We start from the raw sequence: 22,531 nt of genomic DNA, 5'->3' as shown, positions 1-22,531 counted from the left end.
CATTAGTAACTAAGTTTTGTCCTATGAACTCTCACCTCCTTCAAGAAGTGTGCTTAACAGAGGCTGATAATTCCTCTACCTCGCTGTGCTGTCTCTCCGCTTAAACACTTACCCTTCTCAGTAGCCAAAAAAAGTGTTATTAATACTTTTAACTTTCAGTCCGACTGCTTGCTCTTTGTCCTTTGTTGATATATATCAAATGAATCAGACTGACACTTCCTAGAAGAAAGTGCTATTTCTGCGTAACTTTCACTATGTCGTGTCCATCCTGTTCATGAAAAAGATAACTTCGTAAACTCATCTGGAGATTAAAAAGGAATTCAACAAACACTTATCAAGCAAGTGTTAGATGTGATGCACTACCATAAGCATGGAAATGATGGCAGACTCCTTGCCCTTCGTGCTAGCACATGCTAATAGATGATATGAGCACAAGGCAGCAAGATAGATGGCTATCCCTTTGCCGTGAAGGGCTGCAACGCTCTCCCCTGAGGTAGCCCAGCAGGAACCTTCGCTTCTGCCGGGAGCCAGCCACTCCCTGAATGATGGTATTTCAGGCTTGTGAGGCCTGGAATATGTTGCTTAGTGGGAGGCAAGCATCTTGTCTTCTGCTCCCATTTGGCAAGGACACCTCATTATGTAAGACGGCCACTGTTTATCTGCACCATATTTATGGTTTCTACAAGGGTTATTCTAAGGTTTGGCAGATACGAAGGAATATTTTATAAAGCACGGCTTGTAGTGGGCAAGACCTCAAATGAAATTTCTGGAGTATATCTAAAGTACCTTTAGATGATTCATTCTAAGGTGATTTAATGCCTCTCTCCCTACCCCACCCCCCCTCTGTTGGTCATATTCATCCGATTGAGATGAGAAATAAACTCTTTAGGACAGGGTACTATTATTACATTGTCATTCCTAAGTTTAAAAAAATCAAAGTACGTTCAGTGGCCCCTTGAAACCTGAAGAATATCTATGTTTATCTCATCTTTCGCAAGTATTTCTAAAATGTTGGAGTCAGAGCAGCACTTCCTCTTTAAAAGTCCTCTCTGCATCGCTCAACCTGAATCCCACAATATCATTTTCAACGGTTTGTCCTTAACACCCTGATGCTTATGAATGGGAGATTTCATAAAGCTATCTTTGGGGAGATGCGGTGAGGTGTCAAGGGTCTACTAAGAATTAGTTTTTTATTCAAACTTTATTATTTTGTTGTTAGCTTCATTGGACATTTATATCCAACCGTCGCTACATAAATCTGGAAATTAATAAAAGAGAACCTCAACACAAAAGAGCGATCACTTTACATGTCTTTGTTCTAAAGTTGATTTAACATCCCTGAGTATATAAGAACCATTTTATGAGCAGACAGCTTCTATGGTCTATTTCCAGTGCCACCTAGTGTATTTTGTAGTTTAACATACATCTGATTTAGATTGTCTCCACCTGATTAAACATCTTACAAAAAAAAAAAAAAGCAGTGCTCTTCAGTTCCAGTCTAGGAAAGTAAATATTTCCATTTAAAGGGATTGTAGTATATGAAAATAAGTAAGTTTTAGAAGTCCAATCAATTTCTTGGTGCTCTCTGCAAGCTTGTCATAAAATAGAGGTCAGTCTCTCAGAATTTATTAGAAATTGCCAAGCCCTTTAATCTGTGATAAAATAAAGGGACAAAAAGCCAAATTTACTATACACATGTGTGTTTTTGAAAACTGTGCAATAAATCTTCCATTTTATAAGTAAAATCACAATTTAAATATTTCCAAAAAGCTCCCCTCTTTGGAGAAATAATGTGGTCAACACTCTTGTAAAGAATCACCTTTTGAGGTATCTATCTTGTAAGATTATATTTTAGCAGAGTAGATTAAACTTGTAGTACAAAGGTTTATTAATTTGCAATCACTTAAAACAAAGCAATAAACAATAAATGATATGAGTTTGCAACAACACAACGTATCTCTACAAAGTAATTGTTTTCCTTTATGAAAGAAAAAGAAAAAAAGACTGGTGAATATTTGCAGTTGACTTCAAGGCACAGTTATCAATAAGCCAAGAAGGCTAGAGGATTGTTTTAGGCGGTGTAAGCAAAATCCTGGTTCAAGAGATTGCTTTAGTCTACTAATACTGTAGACTTGGCATGCTCACAGTCTTGTTTGCATAGCTGTCTCCCCAAATAAAATTATAAATGCTGGGCTTCCCTGGTGGCGCAGTGGTTGAGAGTCTGCCTGCCAATGCAGGGGACACGGGTTTGTGCCCCGGTCCGGGAAGATCCCACATGCCACGGAGTGGCTGGGCCCGTGAGCCACGGCCACTGAGCCTGTGCATCCGGAGCCTGTGCTCCGCAACGGGAGAGGCCACAACAGTGAGAGGCCCGCGTACCGCAAAAAAAAAAAAAAAATTATAAATGCCTTTCACATGTGTGGTGTCTCATGAAAACACTTTCTAACACTTAGTGGAATTGTAAACCTTATTCTCAGCCTGATTTCCTTTTTTTCTCTTTATTGTCCCTCTTCACTCTCAATTTTTCTTCTTATTACATTAGTGTTTTTCTTCTTGTAGGTAAATAAAAGGCAAACATAGGTAGTATCTTAGAATGAAAACAATTCTCAAGAACTGAGTTAGACTAACCTAATGGTAGATGGAACAAAATCTAGTGTCTTGATTTTTGTGTCCTTTCAAAATTTACCCTATTTATATCATAATTTATCTATCTATCTATCTACCTATCTATTTATCTATATCTGCTATTTTAGAAGAATTGTCTTGGTACTTCCCCAGAGGTCCAGTGGTTAAGATTCTGCCTTCCAGTGCAGTGGGCACGGGTTCAATCCCTGGTCGGGGAACTAAGATCTCACATACCACGCAGTGTGGGAAAAAAAAAAATTGCTTTATAAGTGCTTTTTTTGTTGTTTGTTTTGCACAAACAACTTTAGATCTGATGCAATTCTGTCAAATTCTAAGGTCCTAGCCCAACAAGATCAGTTAACCATTTATTGTATTATGTATACTGCATTTTCTCTTGCCAAGCATTGTACTTGTGAATAGAGATACCAAATCAATATGACATATACTTCACACTTTGTGGGAGCTCAATCTAATGGGAGGTGGAAGTGGAGGTGAGGACAAAAACTATAAATAGATAACTATATCACAATATAGCAATCACACATACAAACATTAATAAAAGGAGTTGGTGGGGATATAAGGCAAACTGACAGCTTATAGATGCACAAGTAATTAAGACATATCAATCAATATTACATGTTCAAGGCAGAAGGAAGGGAATTTTATTTATTTATTTTTTTTGCGGTACGCGGGCCTCTAACTGTTGTGACCTCTCCCGTTGCGGAGCACAGGCTCCGGACGCGCAGGCTCAGCGGCCATGGCTCACGGGCCTAGCCGCTCCGCAGCATGTGGGATCTTCCCGGACCGGGGCATGAACCCATGTCCCTTGCATCGGCAGGCAGACTCTCAACCACTGCGCCACCAGGGAAGCCCGGGAATTTTATATTATGAAAATCCAAAAGCCATTTTGGGTTTCGGTATCCGCAGGAGTCCGGGAACCAACCCCCTGTGGATACTGAGGGGTAGCTGTATTCAGTGTAGGTAAGGCCTTTATTATACATTTATTATAGCCCAGTTTTGGGTGTAACAGCTTAAGTGAGATTTAGAGACTCGAATGAGATGTAAAGAGAAAACAAATATAGGTACATTCAAATATGAGAAAATCTGTTTTGTCAGAAATACTTATCTAAATTGCAGTTATTTGTACTGGAGAAAGGACTAGTACATGAATGAATATATGTTATTTAAAAATATATGGAAATGAATGAATATGTGTAATTTTAAAATATATGAACATGTATATTATAAAAAAAACAGTTCTCTTTAATATAATTGCAACAGAGAAAAGAAACCTTTTTAGAAGGGTGCAGAGGAAGTTTATGCTAGTCATTAGGAAAACTGGTACAGTGTGAGAGTTGCGAGTGACTGGAGAAACCCAATAAGAATAATCAAAGGCAAGAAATAGTCCAGGGATTTGCATTCCTCTAATGATTAGTGATGTTGAACATCATTTCATGTGTTTGTTGGCAATCGGTATATCTTCTTTGGAGAAATGTCTATTTAGGTCTTCCACCCATTTTTGGATTGGGTTGTTTTTTTTTTGATATTGAGCTGCATGAGCTGCAAATCAAAACCACAGTGACGTATCACCTCACACCGGTCAGAATGGCCATCATCAAAAAATCTGCAAACAATAAATGCTGGAGAGGGTGTGGAGAAAAGGGAACCCTCTTGCACTGTCGGTGGGAATGTAAATTGATACAGCCATACAGTATGGAGTTGTAGTTAAAAAACTACAAATAGAAATACCATGTGACCCAGCAAACCCACTACTGGGCATATATCCTGAGAAAACCACAATTCAAAAGGAGTCATGCACCACAGTGTTCATGGCAGCACTATTTACAATAACCTGGACATGGAAGCAACATGTGTCCATTGATAGATGAATGGATAAAGAAGATGTGGGGGCTTCCCTGGTGGCACAGTTGTTGAGAGTCCGCCTGCTGATGCAGGGGACACGAGTTCATGCCCCGGTCCGGGAGGATCCCACATACAGTGGAGCGGCTGGGCCCGTGAGCCATGGCCTCTGAGCCTGCGCGTATGGAGCCTGTGTTCTGCAACGGGAGAGGCCACAACAGGGAGAGGCCCGTGTACCGCAAAAAAAAAAAAAAAAAAAAAAAGATGTGACACATATATACAATGGAATATTACTCGACCATAAAAAGAAATGAAATTGAGTTATTTGTAGAGAGTCGGATGGACCTAGAGTCTGTCATACAGAGTGAAGTAAATCAGAAAGAGAAAAACAAATACAATATGCTAACACATATATATGGAATCTAAACAAAAATGGTTCTGATGAACCCAAGGGCAGGAGAGGAATAAGGACGCAGACATAGAGAATGAACTTGAGGACATGGGGAGGGGGAAGGGTAAAGCTGGGACAAAGTGAGAGAGTGGCATTGACATATATACACTACCAAATGTAAAATAGATAGCTAGTGGGAAGCAGCTGCATAGCACAGGGAGATCAACTCGGTGCTTTGTGACCACATAGAGGGGTGGGATAGGGAGGGTGGGAGGGAGACACAAGAGGGAGGGGATATGGGGATATATGTATATGTATAGCTGATTCACTTTGTTATAAGCAGAAACTAGCGCAACATTGTAAAGCAGTTATACTCCAATAAAGATGTTAAACCAAAAAAAAAAAAAAAAAAAAAAGAAAGAAAGAAATAGTCCAGGGAGAAAAGGCTAAAATAACAACACTGTTTCAGCTGGAGGAGAGAAAGCTACATTTTGGTTCACATGACTAAAGAGACCTGAGGAGAGCTCATCTATTGCCCTCTCCCTTCCTCCCTGCCAATTCCAGTGTTACCATAATATAAATATAATGAAACAATTCTGTGCTGAGTCCAGATGTATCCCATTTAGACAGAATGACTTAAGGATTCCATGTTCTGTATTTTCCCCAATGACAGAAAAGTGGGAGCTGGGGCTGAGGAAAGCAGTTTCATTTGAGCTTTAGGGAGACATTCAATGTGTCTCGGTGATGATGAAGTTATAGTTCTGTCCATATGTTTTCTCTTTTTATACCAGACCTGGGAGGGATGGGGCAGACTAGGGAGGCCTGGTGGTGGTTGAGCAGGAAAGTGGGTTACTCTTGATGTTCCTAAATTCTTTCAATTCCTCATTGGCTCTTTTCCCACAGCAAGGGATTAGCCTGGCTTATGTTGAGAAAATAGCAGGTCTCGGAAGAGGATGTGTCCTTACTTAAAACGGACTCAATAAAAGTTTTTTGGATTTATGAAAAATGAAATATTTTGGTAATGGGTAGTCATTTTCCACATCTCAAGAGACAGAACACACTAAGTCTACTGAAGAAAGTTATGTAATGTCAGATGAGAACTTTCTATGTCTGAGGACTGTGAGAAAACAGGAATAAATTTATGAGATATTGTAAAATCTATTTTTCAAGAAACATGAATGATTAAAATAAAAGAAAAATCTACTTAAGCTGCTATAAATCGGTCCTCATACAAATTACTTACAAATTACTGAAGCTCTGAGTAATGTCAATACTCTAAGTGGGGCTGGGTCCAAGATGGTGGCAAACTGGAGACCCCCCTGCCCCATCTTACAGAGTTGGATGGAGATCACTCAGCATCTGGGTTTGGGGCCCTGAAGGAATGCTGGCTCAGGAAACTGAAACCTGAAATGTGAAGCCTGTAAATCTGAATTTTTATTTGAAATTCGGATTAAAAAATAAAATTAAAATAAAAACCCGAAGTGGGTCAAACTAAAGGTGTTTGCTGGGGTCAAGTCTAGTTTGTGAAGCTACCCATTTGTGATTTCTGGTGAAGACTGAGTAGTACCTGGTCCCTCATAAGTTTTGTAGCCAGATATGTTTCCACAATCAACAACTCTCTAAAGTTGTCAATATCTTTACAAGTCATTAGCACTAGGGTTTTTTTTCCTCTTGTGATTGAACTATGCTGGGGAAGAAAGGGAAGAGAAGTTTGGTACCAGCTTTCTCGGAGCTGGACCAGTTGTCCTTCACAGGTACATTATGCCATGGCATCAAAGCAGAAATCCTGGGGGGAAGGTGAGCAACTGGGGTCCTAACACCGGGGAGTGAACTGAGTCCTACCTTAGAAAAATACCTGGAGAAAGTCCTGACTGCAGTCAGGTGATTGGATTAAATGGCTCCTTAGTTCTCATTCCAGGCTTTGATTACATGGCTCTGAGCCATTTCTGGTGATATCTTTATTCTCTCTCATTATAAATATTGTCTCCTACCTTTAGAAAAGCTTTTATTCTGCGTTTAAAAAAGAATTACTCTTTTCTTCCCCCCAAAAGCCTCTAAAAGTGAATACAAAGAAACTTGCAACTCCTCCTAAATGGACAAGCCCAGCATGTTTTGTCTATGGAGTTTTAAAATCATTGGATTGACTAACATTCCAGAATAATGCAAGTCTCCACCACTAAAGGTTTGATTCATACCTAAAATGTTGCCATTATTTGGGGTAATGACATATAATTAAGCCTGCCGACTATGTCTCATGCTTTTCTATCAGTGATTCATGGCTGTTGTCAAAAAGCAGCTGCATATCAGAGCCTTTTTTGTGAAAGCCCTGTTTGAAATACCCAACAAACAGGGTTTTCTTGATTTATCAGCTTATGCAGGTAGTTCATGTGCTTTTGTAAAAACCTGAGCTGATGCCAGCTTCCATTTATATCCACTGCAACTTTTTTTTTTCTCTAGAGATGCTTATGATGTTACCATAAAATGTAAGTAATAAAAAGAAAAAGATAAGGTTGGTTTAACAGGAAACATATTCATTACTGTGTATTTCACAACGCAACACTGTAGAAGAATTCAGGTTATGGGATCTAAGATTGCTGTCCCCCATGGATTTGTATCGTATCCTAACAGGTTCTCTCACGCTTCAGAAGAGGACAGATATGTAGAGTGACTTGCTGCAGAGGAGGTGATCTTCTTATAGCATGTGCCAGTTTCTCCTCACATAAACAGCTAGAATAACGGATGTCTGTTCCTTGGGTAGCAAGCCAACTCATCAGATTAGTAGGAGTCAAAAACCAAAGCAAAATCCAGTGTCCTCTCCTTTCTGTGGCAGCAGCTGAGCTTCTAGAGGGGACAATAAACCAGAGGACTTGTTCCATAGAGAAAGGGTTTACTAGCTTCGATCCTTGGTGTTCAGTAGAAAGAAACGTAGATACAGTTCAGGTAACACAGACACTTTAAAAAGAGTAACTTGACTCTTCACAATTTAATGTAGTGGCATAGAGTGGGAACAAAAAAAGGAAAATAATTTTGAGTTTTTCAAAAGGAATTATTCAACTTCCAAAAGTACTTTCTGACTGCTCACAATATGTCTCACAAAACACAGCTGCTTTTCAAAATTACTGTCAGGGGCAAGACAGAGGTGTTGGTTTTCCTAGATCTAGAGGTAGAAAGTAAAAAGGGAAAGAGTAGGAACTCACTTGGTTTTTCACTTGAGGGGAAAAAAAAAAAGTTCGATCATGAAAGAGGGATCTGTTTTCCCCAGACCCTTGATAATTTCTCTCAGCTTTGGCTTGATTTTTATAATGAATAGTTTAAACCCAAATTACAAGTTTAAATTAAGAACTCTTAATCTAAAATCCTTTTATTCCTAGCAAGAAATAATTTCAGGGATTCATGTGCTGTTGAAATTACTAGCCATATATTTTATTAAGGTTAATCACAGCCACTATTAAAAGACAGGTAATAATATATGTTTTTCTCTGCTAAGATCAGCTGGTGAAACTGTAGTTCTCACATGGTTGCAATATTCTTGCTAATTATCTAATCATCAGGACAAAGATGTACAGAACCAGGCAGGTTGAGACGGCTCCTGCTGCCGGATTCCCAATCAAAGTAAGAGCTTTGTAGACAGTATGACCTATTTATCATAAAATATGCTGAGTTATTCAAACTGCTGCCAGTTTTGAGAGCCAGTACTATTATTTCGCTGCTTGAGTAACTGCTGTTAATTGAAATGCAGACAACATCATTCTCAAGGACGGGAAATGATATTGATGAGTTTTCTCTTATAATCCTTTCTTTCATTACCCTCTAGTTGCTTATATCAACACATTTATTACTGTCATTGAGTTAATCATCACATTTCATGAACACTCAAGTATTATTTGCATAGATGAATAAAGCAAGATACTACTAAATCAGATGGTATCATGTGAACACACTTATTCAGTGACATAAACTAACTCCTTTGTTTCTAATTGACCTCACTTTAGGTATGTATAGTTCACATTGCATCCTAATAGTGAGTGGATTTCTGGACAGATCTCTGAATCTCTCATAGTCTTACTTTAGAGCTTCTTTTTTGTCTCATGGGAGCAATACTTTGTTGGTGAAGTGATTCTCAAACAGTGTACGTACGAATAGCCTGAGAAGTGTGTCAACATGCAGATTCCAAGGCCCCTACGCTGATTCAATAGATCTGTGTTGGGGCCCAGGAGCTGGTTATCTTCGTACACATCCCGGGTATTTCTGATACAGGTAGCTCACAGACAGTATCTACTTTGACTAAAGGATCCTTGAAAATACATACATACAAGTAATTTATAAGCTTAAATTTGCTATTTAGTTACAATAATGACACAAGAATACCGAACACAGGAAGAACCACCTTATTTAAGGCTTTATTTAGGGAGTCTATACTTTTTAAGGTCTTGCTGAACAGAGAGAAGTCTTATAGGGAACATGTGGGAACTCTTGGTTTGGAAAAAGCTTCTCATAAACAATCAGAAAGTAATTGAATGTGTGGGAGATTGAGAAGTGTATTCCTCCAAGTATTTCCAGGAATAGACTCACGTAATGTTTATATACTTAGTGGGAGAGTGTTATTGGGAAGCTGGACTGTGATATGTGATCGTGACCTTCAGCTGGGAAAAACAAGAGGTAAGTTGAAGTCTGTGACATTAAACTTTCCTTTCTCTTTCCCGGGCCTCAGGCACAATGTAACTCCAGATTCTTCTTCTTTTTATCTACCTGTGCTCTATAGCACAGGTTAGTTTGCATGCCCCCCAAATTCACATGTTGAAGCCTAACCCTGAGTCTGATGGTATTAGGAGGTGGGGCTACTGGGAGGTGATTAGGTAATGAAGGTGGCGCCCTCATGAATGGGATAAGGGCCCATAGAAATGATACCCTAGAGAGCTCCCTTCCCCTACTTCTGTCATGTGAGAACACAGCAATAATGCAGCTGTCTATGAACAAGGAGGTGAGTCCTGGCCAGACACTGAATCTATTGGTGTCTTGGTCGTGGACTTCTCAGCCTCCAGAACTATGAGAAATAAATTTCTGTTGTTTATAAGCCACCCAGTCTATGGTATTCTTTTTTCTTTTCTTTTCTTTTTTAAGGATTTGACACATTTTATTTGAATTTGTAGCAATATATCAAGTTGTTTTGCTGCATAAATATTTTGACTTCTTTCAGTTTGTTTTTATCTTTTCCAAAAGGTGGTTTTAAAACTTCACATTTCACCTATGGATGTCTCCTTATCATTTTTAGCTGGGGCAGCAGGGGTGAAGAGGGCAGGACCTCTTGCTGGTGCAGCACCAGCTGCTGGGGCAGGTCCACCAGTCCCGACATTACAGATGAGGCTCCCGATGTTGACATTGGCCAGAGCCTTTGCAAACAAGCCTGCCCAGAAAGGTTCAGCATTTATACCAGCTGCTTTAATGAGGGCATTGATCTTATCCTCTGTGACCGTCACCTCATCGTCGTGCAGGATGAGGGCCGAGTAGATGCAGGCGAGCTTGGAGACGGAGGCCATGGTGCGGGCGAGGGCTGGGCAAGGGCTGCTGGGCGCGGTGCTAGTCGCCAGATGAAGTGAGGGCCTCACCCCAACGTGGCCTTACCTTCCTCGGAGGAACAGAGAGCCTTAGCTGCAGCTGAGGAAAGGGTAGTCTGTGGTATTCTGTTACAGCAGTCAGAACAGACTAGGACAACCTCCTTGATAGTAATGCATGTTCCTTAGGAGAATGGCCTTTGGAACAGCAGGGAATTCGTATTTCACTGTGAGCTGCCAGCCATACCATAATTTTGGCATATAGAACCTGTGGCAGAAGTATTAGTAACCATGACCGTCATTGCGCACACATGGAAACAGCATCTTTGGATAACTTCAAGTTATTCAAATAAGCCTTGAAAGTAGAGAGAAATTGATTGTAATAACCAGAAATATAAAACCTACTGAGTATAAAATTTCATTCCTAGAAAGAAGAAAAATAAAAATATGAGGGGTAAATCTTTATCAATTTTGCTTTTGCCTTCAAGAACTAAAATTTGTGGTACTTTGCACCATTATGATGATTTTACAGTCATCTAAAACGTTTAAGACTTTGCTTTTTTGTGAAAAATTTGAATTGGGATGTTGATCTACCTTAATTTATTTTTGGTGCAGATTCACATTATATTAAAGGAAATACATGCTAAATTTTAGTTAAATTCAGGTTTAGCAGATCTGTACACCAGATGATGAGCTTGTACACAAAATTCACTTGGACTTTTCTTTTAAGAAATAAAAATGACAATTTGCTAAAAGACATGCAGAATTATCAAATAAGACAGATGGTCTTTGATGCAGTTTTCTTTGGATGAAACGTAACCACCATGACAGTCAATAGTGTATGCTGAGACAGTTTGGGAAATGTTGTCCAACCACATGTGAAAGTAAGCCTGGCATCCCAGACACAGAGATCCATCTTTCAGTGGAGAAATACTCTCCTTCCTCTAGAAATGTTGCCTAATTCTTGCCATCTTGTCTTTATTAGCCTGAACAGAGCTTGAGGTTTAATTTTCAACAAAGATTACAAAGTAATCTTTGATTACTCTTCAGTGTTCCTTTTCTGGAATAGGCTTAAAGGTATATTATGGAGTGAAAGTGCTCCATCATTGTAAATCAAACTACTAGCTTCCTAAAACTGCTTGATTTTATTTTTCTGCACTTAATTTTTAAAGAGAAAAGGCATATAATGACAATGCAATCTCAGATGGTGAATATTCTTCTTTTTTTTTTTGTTTTTGCTCACGTGGCATGCAGGATCTTAGTTCTCTGACCAGGGATTGAACCTGTGCCCCATGCCTCCTGCAGTGGAAGCATAGAGTCTTAACTACTGAACCACCAGGGAAGTCCCAGGTGGTGAATATTTTTTAAGAAGTAATTTCCTGGGCATATTCTTGGGTCACTTGCAGATCCAGCCCACCTCCTTCAACTAAGAAAATGGCATTAAAATTACTGCAAGAGACTATTGTTATTTGACATAGTTCAAAATCAGGAATCATTGTGAAAAGTTTGTCTTTAATTTCTCGAATCTTTGAAACCAAGGACCTTGTCTCCCATTTACCCCATCTTTTCTTTTTTTTTTCTTTTTTTATTATGTACCCCAATATTTATTTATCTTAGTGGATTTTTTGAAAGAATAAAATACACTTCCGGCCTTTAAGAAATGTAGATTTTATGTGGATATTTAAAGCGTATTAATAAAATAACCAAAGGATAATACCAGAATAAAAGTATATAGATGAACTAATTATCCATATTTTTTAGGAATGATGAACTTTTTTTTTATTAGAGTATATGATAGTTGATTTACAATGTTGTGTTACTTTCTGCTGTGCAGCAAAGTGAATCCATTACACATATACATATATCCACTCTTTTTTAGATTCTTTTCCCATATAGGCCATTACAGAATATTTAGCAAAGTTGCCTGTGCTGTACAGTAGGACCTTATTAGTTATCTATTTTATATATAGTAGTGTGTATATGTCAATCCCAATCTCCCAATTTATCCCTCCCCCACTTTGCCCCCTGGTATCACTGCCGTGGCCCGGGGTTCAATCCCTGGTTGGGTAACTGAGATCCCACAAGCTGTGCAGGGCGGCCAAAAAAAAAGAAAAAAATCTCTCCCATCTTTTCTAAAGCCTTTCAGAGTGCTGTACGTATAAGGAAACACTCTGATTATCTGGCAGCCAGGCTTTTGGCATTCAGGAGTATCAATCAGAGAAGCTGGGACACTAGGAAATTAAACATATAAAATAAAAGATTTATTGTAGGGATTTGATCTCATAATATAATTGTGGGAGCTGTTGTTTCTGTGTCTGGCACTGGAGTCTGAAGTTCATATGGCAAGCAGTCGAGAGGGGTGTATGAACGTGAAGTGAGAAAAGCAAGGAAAAGCCAGAGCTTGTGAAGCTAAGCCAGAAACCACAAGGACGGGAACTCCTGTCAGCGTCTCTTGGCCTCCAAACTTCCAGCTTCTAGGAGGGGACCATTTTGCAAGAGAAACCAAAGCCCTTCTCCTGGGAGCTAAACATGCACTTGGCTCAGAAGTGAGAGAAGCTGAATCAGAAGATCCAGCAGGAGCTGGAAATGCTGAGGGCCCGCCCATGCAGCCTCCTGCCAACGGTGCAAATCAGTAGATAAGCAGTGATGTGTGTGAGATGCAGCACTGCCTTGTTCCCTGCACCAACTGCTTGAGGAATATGTTTGTTCTTTCATTTCCACCTTCCAAATCTTGTGCAAGATGTTCCTTTTGGCCCATGTTAACTATGAACTATGCAGGGAAGGGAGTTCTAAGTACTGAAGTTTCAGCTTTATTAAATTAGCGTAATACAAATCCACCATAGTTTAACCTTGGTTAACTTGCCATCCAAATACACCTTTTTAAACCACACTTAACTTCCAAGTAATGACAATAGGAGAAACTTACTTCCACCTAACATAAAACAACTATCCTTTATACAACTGGAAACACACTAACATCCCCCCTATAAAGATATAAAATCCTTTATCTCGCAATGATTTTCATTTCTCTTCTAACTGAATCACATTTCCTCTTTGATATAAAGTAACTTAAATATTGATCTATAATGTTAACTAGTATTCATTCCCAAAGGTTCTATGCTCTATGCAGTCCTGCTTGTATTGGACTATATATATATATATTTTTATCTCCTTGGAGGTAAAAGGAGTCATCTCAGGAAATCTACACCCCAGACATACTACTCTCTCCCCGCACTGCATAGTAGTAACTCAATTTCCCCTTGATTTTAGGATCAGGCATGTTATCTGTTACCTGTTGATTCTTTGATTTAAGAAGTATGAAAGAGGTGTGGTGACAGTCTCATTTCCAGTTTAATGGAACTACTGCTGTGTCCCACTGGTAGAAGCCTTCCCCCCCTTGGTAACTTCCCCTAGACCAACAGAGCTCAGAGTACAAGAACAGGAAGCAAACATTTTATTAGTGATCACTAGTAGTAATCATTAGAGCAGCCAATTCCTTGTATACTGCTTGAGTCCCAGAGCCCTAAATCCTGCCTAGAGGAGAAACAGTATCATATACTTGTCTCTGAATGAGGGTATGTACCCCATTCCAGAGGTCACGGCAGTTCTGCAAGGTGTGACCGCCTAGCTGGTACCATAACTAAGTCTTCAAAAGTCTATTCCACTATTTGTTCAGCCTTCCACTTCACGATGACAGGGAAGATGGAAAAACCAGTGAATTCAACGGTCATAAACCCATCAACAGATTTCATAGGCTGTAAAATGAGTTTCTTGGTTAGAACAATGCTGAGAATAAGATATTTTGTATGTTAGAAGATGATCGTTTTGGCATAAGAATGGTGGGGAAGGAAACAAATTTATATACAGTACAAGTGTTTACTCCAGTGAGAACAAAGCACTATACCTTCCATGACAGAGGTGGTTTTATGCAGTTAATCTATCACTAGGGAATTGCCTGGCCATCCAGTGGTTAGGACTCTGCGATTCCACTGCTGGGGCCCGGTTTGATCCCTGGTCGGGGAACTAAGATCCTGCAAGCCTGGCTGATTCTGTTCCCTCCCCTCCCACCCCCAAATGAATGGTGCCATGTTGGAGACTCCATGTTGGTCTGTGCTGCTGTCAGATTGGGCATTCAGTGGCTGTAATCAGATCACCATAAGTGAGGGAAATCCATGCTGCTGTGGCTATGTATAACTTCCATCCTTGCTTCCATCAGTACTTTTTCAGGAGCCTATTGGTCAAGTGTAGGGATGATTGAGGAAAGAGGCTGACTATTGTACATATGATGGGTCATCTTATACACCACTTATTAATATCCTCCTCCACTGAGGTTTCTCTTTGGTGACCATGTAGATACATATCTTCACATCTTGTACACGTTCGCAGAGGTATTACCAAATTTTCTGTTATGTTCTTTCCAACTGCCTGACAATTCAGCCAAATCCTAAGCTGCTCCTGATGAGGTAGTACGGATGCACATTTCTGGCAATCTTCCTTTCCAGGTAGAATGAACAGCCAGCCGTATTACTCAAAGTTCTGTGCACTGAGAGGATTTTCTTCACCACTGTCTTACAAGGTACCTCAGATGGGAGCTGCTGTAGTTGCCTGCTTGTCAGGTACAGCCAGCCTATCATGCAGAACCACCTTCAACCCAAGCCCCAACTCTTACTTCCCCAATTAGCTAATCATAGGAAACTCCCCTTAAGGTGGAGAAGGAGAAGGCTTTGTGACAGAAATATTGGTCATGAGCAACTGTGCCACTTACTCATGCGTCTTCTTTGCATTTTCAGGACCTGATCAAGTTGGATCTTGTATACCACTTTCATATAATGATGGAGTACTGCTGTGTGTGCCTATCTTTAGGGCTTAGTAGGACATAAAAGCCAGGATAAACACTCACGTCTCATAGTAATATGGTGACCCATGTTCAAGGGTTCAGCCTCTATTAAGGTTCAGTGGCAAGTGAGAATCTGATTATCAAAAGGACAGTGGTAGTAACTTTCCACTGAAGAAGGCATAGCTATTTTTTCTTTCTTTCTTTCTTTTTCTTTTTCTTTTTTTTTTACAAAATCTGAATACTTTGTGCTGTAATTCACCTGTAGGGGACTGTCAAAGGCCACATACTACATCCCGTCCTACCACTTTCAGATCTCTAGGGCCATACAGTCCAAACGGCATTGCGGCTTACATGGTAGCCTGGGACTGCTGCAAAGCCTTCTTCTGTTCTGGGCCACCCTAAAACTGGCAGCTTTTTGGGTTGCTCTGTAAATGGGTTGGAGTGGCACCTTCAAATGCCAAGTATGTTGCCTTCAAAATCCAGAGATGTCTAGTGGCATTATGTCTCTTTCTTAATGGTAGGGAGAGCCAGACACAGCAACTTGCAATTCATTTTGGAAGACTAATTTCCAGAAATTTCACTGAATTTCTGTAGGATTTATTTCTCACCAGCTGGCACACAGTTGTCACACTCATGTGTCTGGGGTTATCACTATTTCCTGCTCAGTTAATCCAATCGGTATGACACCATCAGTGTAATGGACAGAGGGAAATGGGTGGTGATCAAGGTCCCTGACATATGGCTGAGAAGCTGATAGAGCCCTGAGTTAGGACAGTGAAGGTACATAGTTCATTCTGCCACTACCTCCAAGCTCCCAGCTTCCATGAGTGGGGCATCCTGCAGGAGAAACTAGTTCCCTTCACTGCACCTGGCCTAGGATTCAGAGAAGCTTTAGCAGAAGCTGCAGATGCTGTCAGCCCAGTTGCTGCTTTCTGCCAACGCACAAACCAGCAGATAAGACAACAGTGCCGGAGGCCCTGCACTGACCTCCTGAATGTAAAGGACTAAGGTCCATCTTTCATTTCTGGCTTCCTGTGCAAATGCTTCCTGTGGACTATGCTAACTGAGAATCTGCCGGAAAGAAAATTCTGGGAAATGTAGTTCTAGTTTAACCAAGTGGGTACAACTCAAACTCATCACATCAGAATAGCTTTGATCTCAAATGAAGATACAACAGAAACCTTTGAGAGCAGGAAACTTCCCTTAAATCCCGAAAACAATGAAGGTGTCTGCAAAGAATGAAAGCTCAAACAAGGATTTCTTCTCATCTGCTTCATCAATAAAAAAGAAAGATTTGCTATGGCAAGCTGGTGAAGTTCACAAATGTAAAATATTGCGTTTGTGGGGTGAAAGCCAGGAAGAGCAGGAGAAACAATTGAAGACAGAAGAACAAAGGGAAAAGGCAAAGCAGAGAAAGTAGGTGATGGTGATGAGAAGGAGGGGGAAGGGCTGAGCAGAGGGCAAGTGGAGGGACGGTAAACAACAAGCAACACCTGTCAACAGAGAAAAGCAGCAGCGACTAAAAATTGGAAAGAAGACCATTTTCTCTCTCTCTGGGTGAGAAAATATCTATCCGGGCCTCATTTAGCTACTCCTGAAGGAACAGGCATGTGGAAGATCCATTCTTACAATTATAACCGACAGAGCTCAGGTGGCAAATGGCTCCCAAGGAAGACTATCCAGGATCTTTGGAAAACACATGGCATCAGTTAAATGGCTAATCTAAACTTCCTGTAAAATTTACATGTATAAAACAGTTCCTTCCTCAATAATTTCAGTTTAAATGTATTTATTAAATTTTGTCTAATTTCAATCTGTTTTTTTCACATTTGCTATTTATAATAATAGCTACCATTAGTTTTTCATTATTGGCAAAAATTAGGGCATAATTATATATGTATAATTATAAATGATATATATATATATATATATATAAAACATCTTTATTGGAGTATAACTGCCTTACAAGGTGTGTTAGTTTCTGCTTTATAACAAAGTGAATCAGTTATACATATACATATATCCCCATATTTCTTCCCTCTTAGATCTCCCTCCCTCCCACCCTCCCTATCCCACCCCTCTAGGTGGTCATAAGGCACCGAGCTGATCTCCCTGTGCTATGTGGTTGCTTCCCACTAGCTATCTATTTTACATTTGGTAGTGTATGCATGTCCATGCCATGCTCTCACTTTGTCCCAGCATACCCTTCCCCCTTGCCATATCCTCAAGTCCATTCTCTAGTAGGTCTGCGTCTTTATTCCCATCTTGCCCTTAGGTTCTTCATGACCAGTTTTTGTGGTTTGTTTTTTAGATCCCATATATATGTGTTAGCATACGGTATTTGTTTTTCTCTTTCTGACTTACTTCACTCGGTATGACAGACTCTAGGTCCATACACCTCACTACAAATGACTCAATTTTGTTTCTTCTTATGGCTGAGAAATATTCCATTGTATATATGTGCCACATCTTCTTTATCCATTCATCTGTTGATGGACACTTAGGTTGCTTCCATGTCCTGGCTATTGTAAATAGAGCTGCAATGAACATTGTGGTACATGACTCTTTTTGAATTATGGTTTTCTCAGGGTATATGCCCAGTAGTGGGATTGCTGGGTCGTATGGTAGTTCTAGTTTTAGTTTTTTAAGGAAGCTCCATATTGTTCTCCATAGTGGCTGTATCAATTTACATTCCCACCAACAGAGCAACAGGGTTCCCTTTTCTCCACACCCTCTCCAGCATTTATTGTTTGTAGATTTTTTGATGATGGCCATTCTGACTGGTATGACATGATATCTCATTGTAGTTTTGATTTGCATTTCTCTAATGATAAATGATGTTGAGCATTCTTTCATGTGTTTGTTGGCAATCTGTATATCTTCTTTGGAGAAATGCCTATTTAGGTCTTCTGCCCATTTATGGATTGGGTTGTTCGTTTTTTTGATATTGAGCTGCATGTGCTGCTTATAAATTTTGAAGAATAATCCTTTGTCAGTTGCTTCATTTACAAATAATTTCCCCCATTCTGAGGGTTGTCTTTTCATCTTCTTTATGGTTTCCTTTGCATTGCAAAAGATTTTAAGTTTCATTAGGTCCCATTTGTTTATTTATTTATTTATTTTATTTTTTGCTGTACGCGGGCCTCTCACTGTTGTGGCCTCTCCCGTTGCGGAGCACAGGCTCCGAATGCGCAGGCTCAGCGGCCATGGCTCACGGGCCCAGCCGCTCCGCGGCATGTGGGATCTTCCCCGACCGGGGCATGAACCCGTGTCCCCTGCATCAGCAGGCGGACTCTCAACGACTGCGCCACCAGGGAAGCCCTGTTTATTTTTGTTTTTATTTCCATTTCTCTAGGAGGTGGGTCAAAAAGACTTTTGCTGTGATTTATGTCATACAGTGTTCTGCCTATGTTTTCCTCTAAGAGTTTGATAATGTCTGATCTTATATTTAGGTCTTTAATCCATTTTTAGTTTATTTTTCTGTACGGTGTTAGGGAGTACTCTAATTTCAATCTTTTACATGTAGCTGTCCAGTTTTCCCAGCACCACTTATTGAAGAGGCTGTCTTTTCTCCACTGTACATTCTTCCTCCTTTATCAAAGATAAGATGTCCATATGTGTGTGGGTTTATCTCTGGGCTTTCTATCATGTTCCATTGATCTACATTTCTGTTTTTGTGCCAGTACCACACTGTCTTGATTACTGTAGCTTTGTAGTATAGTCTGAGGTCAGGGAGCCTGATTTCTCCAGCTCTGTTTTTCTTTCTCAAGATTGCTTGTGCTATTTGGGGTCTTTTGTGTTTCCATACAAATTGTGAAATTTTTTGTACTAATTCTGTGAAAAATGCCAGTGGTAGTTTGATAGGGATTGCATTGAATCTGTAGATTGCTTTGGGTAGTATATTCATTTTCACAGTGTTGATTCTTCCAACCCAAGAACATGGTATATCTCTCTGTTTATATCATCTTTAATTTCTTTCATCAGTGTCTTATAATTTTCTGCATACAGGTCTTTTGTCTCCTTAGGTAGGTTTACTCCTATATATTTTATTCTTTTCTTTTGCAGTGGTAAATGGGAGTGTTTTCTTAATTTCACTTTCAGATTTTTCATCATTAGTGTATAGGAATGCAAGAGATTTCTGTGCATTAATTTTGTATCCTGCTACTTTACCAAATTCATTGATTAGCTCTAGTAGTTTTCTGGTAGTATCTTTCGGATACTCTATGTATAGTATCATGTCATCTGCAAATAGTGACAGCTTTACTTCTTCTTTTCCAATTTGGATTCTTTTTATTTCTTTTTCTTCTCTGATTGCTGTGGCTAAAACTTCCTAAACTATGTTGAATAATAGTGGTGAGAGTGGGCAACCTTGTCTTGTTCCTGATCTTAGTGGAAATGGTTTCAGTTTTTCACCATTGAGGACAATGTTGGCTGTGGTTTTGTCATATATGGCCTTTATTATGTTGAGGTAAGTTCCCTCTATGCCTACTTTCTGGAGGGTTTTTATCATAAATGTGTGTTGAATTTTGTTGAAAGCTTTTTCTGCATCTATTGAGATGATCATATGGTTTTTCTCCTTCAATTTGTTAATATGGTGTATCACGTTGATTGATTTGCATATAGTGAAGAATCCTTGTATTCCTGGGATAAACCCCACTTGATCATGGTATATGATCCTTTTAATGTGCTGTTGGATTCTGTTTGCTTATATTTTGTTGAGGATTTTTGCATCTATGTTCATTTGTGATATTGGCCTGTAGTTTTCTTTCTTTGTGACATTTTTATCTGCTTTTGGTATCAGGGTGATGGTGGCATCGTAGAATGAATTTGGGAGTGTTCCTCCCTCTGTTGTATTTTGGAAGAGTTTGAGAAGCATACATGTTAGCTTGTCTCTAAATGTTTGATAGGATTCACCTGTGAAGCCATCTGGTCTTGGACGTTTGTTTGTTGGAAGATTTTTAATCACCATCTCAATTTCTCTGCTTGTGATTGGTCTGTTCATATTTTCTATTTCTGATTCAGACTTGGAAGGTTGTGCTTTTCTAAGAATTTGTCCATTTCTTCCAGGTTGTCCATTTTATTGGCCTATAGTTGCTTGTAGTAATCTCCCATGATCCTTTGTATTTCTGCAGTGTCAGTTGTTACTTCTCCTTTTTCATTTCTAATTCTATTTATCTGCGTCTTCTCCCTTCTTCTCTGGATGAGTCTGGCTAATGGTTTATCAACTTTGTTTATCTTCTCAAAGAACCAACTTTTAGTTTTACTGATCTTTGCTATCATGTCCTTCATTTTTTTTTTCATTTATTTCTGATCTGATCTTTATGATTTCTTTCCTTCTGCTAACTTTGGGGTGTTTTTGTTCTTCTTTCTCTAATTGCTTTAGGTGTAAGGTTAGGTTGTTTATTTGAGATTTTTCTTGTTTCTTGAGGTAGGATTTTATTACTATTAACTTCCCTCTTAGAACTGCTTTTCCTGTATCTCACAGGTTTTTGGTTGTTGTGTTTTCATTGTCATTTGTTTCTAGGTATTTTTTGATTTCCTCCTTTTTTCTTCAGTGATCTCTTGGTTATTTAGTAGTGTATTGTTTAGCCTCCATGTGTTTGTATTTTTTACAGATTTTTTTCCTGTAATTGACATCTAGTCTCATAGTGTTGTGGTCAGAAAAGATACTTGATACGATTTCAGTTTCCTTAAATTTACCAAGGCTTGATTTGTGACCCAAGATATGATCTATCCTGGAGAATGTTCAATGAGCACTTGAGAAGAATGTGTATTCTGTTGTTTTTGGATGGAATGTCCTGTAAGTATCAATTAAGTGCATCAATTAAGTTTAATGTATCATTTAAAGCTTGTATTTCCTTATTTATTTTCATTTTGGATGGTCTGTCCATTGGTGAAAGTGGGATGTTAAAGTCACCTATTATGATTGTGTTACTGTCGATTATCCCTTTTATGGATATTAGTATTTGCCTAGTGCACTGAGGTGCTCCTATGTTGGGTGCATAAATATTTACAATTGTTATATCTTCTTCTTGGATTGATCCCTTGATCATTATGTAGTGTCCTTCTTTGTCTCTTGTAATAGTCTTTGCTTTAAAGTCTATTTTGTCTGATATGCGAATTGCTACTCCAGCTTTCTTTTGATTTCCATTTGCATGGAATATCTTTTTCCATCCCCTCACTTTTAGTCTGAGGTGTCCCTAGGTCTGAAGTGGGTCTCTTGTAGAGAGCACATATACGGGTCTTGTTTCTGTATCCATTCAGCCAGTTTGTCTTTTGGTTGGAGAATTTAATTCATTTACATTTAAGGTAATTATAGATACGTATGTTCCTATTACCATTTTCTTAATTGTTTTGGGTTTATTATTGTAGGTCTTTTCCTTCTCTTGTGTTTCCTGCCTAGAGAAGTTCTTTAGCATTTGTGGTAAAGCTGGTTCAGTGGTACTGAATTCTCTTAGCTTTTGCTTGTCTGTAATGTTTTTAATTTCTCCACCAAATCTGAATGAGATCTTTCCTGGGTAGAGTAATCTTGGTTGCAGGTTTTTCTCCTTCATCACTTTAAATATGTCCTGCCAGTCCCTTCTGGCTTGCAGAGTTTCTGCTGAAAGATCAGCTGTTAACCTTATCTTTCTGCTGAAAGATCAGCTGTTAACCTTAAGACACAAGGATTCCCTTGTGTCTTATTTGTTGTTTTTCCCTTGCTGCTTTTAATATTTTTCTTTGTATTTAATTTTTGATAGTTTGATTAATATACGTCTTGGCATGCTTCTCCTTGGGTTTATCCTGTATGGGACTCTCTGTGCTTCCTGGACTTGATTAACTATTTCCTTTCCCATATTAGGGAAGTTTTCAACTATAATCTCTTCAAATATTTTCCCAGTCCCTTTGTTTTTCTCTTCTTCTTCTGAGACCCCTATAATTCGAATGTTGGTGCATTTAATGTTGTCACAGAGGTCTCTGAGACTGTCCTCAATTCTTTTCATTCTTTTTTCTTTATTCTGCTCTGCAGTAGTTATTACCACTATTTTATCTTCCAGGTCACTTATCCGTTCTTCTGTCTCTGTTATTCTGCTATTGATCCCTTCTAGAGAATTTTTAATTTCATTTATTGTGTTGTTCATCACTGCTTGTTTGCTCTTTAGTTCTTCTAGGTCCTTGTTAAACGTTTCTTGTATTTTCTCCATTCAATTTCCAAGATTTTGGATCATCTTTGCTATCATTATTCTGAATTCTTTTTCAGGTCTACTGCCTATTTCCTCTTCATTT

The 22,531-nt window shown here is 39.2% G+C and overlaps 1 pseudogene; it reads right to left on the bottom strand.

The window, feature by feature from the left end:
• Window positions 1-10,110: 10,110 nt before the first annotated feature.
• LOC132437141 (large ribosomal subunit protein P1 pseudogene) lies at window positions 10,111-10,413 on the bottom strand (annotated as a pseudogene).
• Between the last annotated feature and the right edge of the window lie 12,118 nt (window positions 10,414-22,531).

Source organism: Delphinus delphis, chromosome 14 (genome assembly GCF_949987515.2).
Source record: "Delphinus delphis chromosome 14, mDelDel1.2, whole genome shotgun sequence".
In the NCBI taxonomy this organism is placed as follows: domain Eukaryota; kingdom Metazoa; phylum Chordata; class Mammalia; order Artiodactyla; family Delphinidae; genus Delphinus; species Delphinus delphis.
This window is presented reverse-complemented; position numbering and strand designations above follow the sequence as displayed.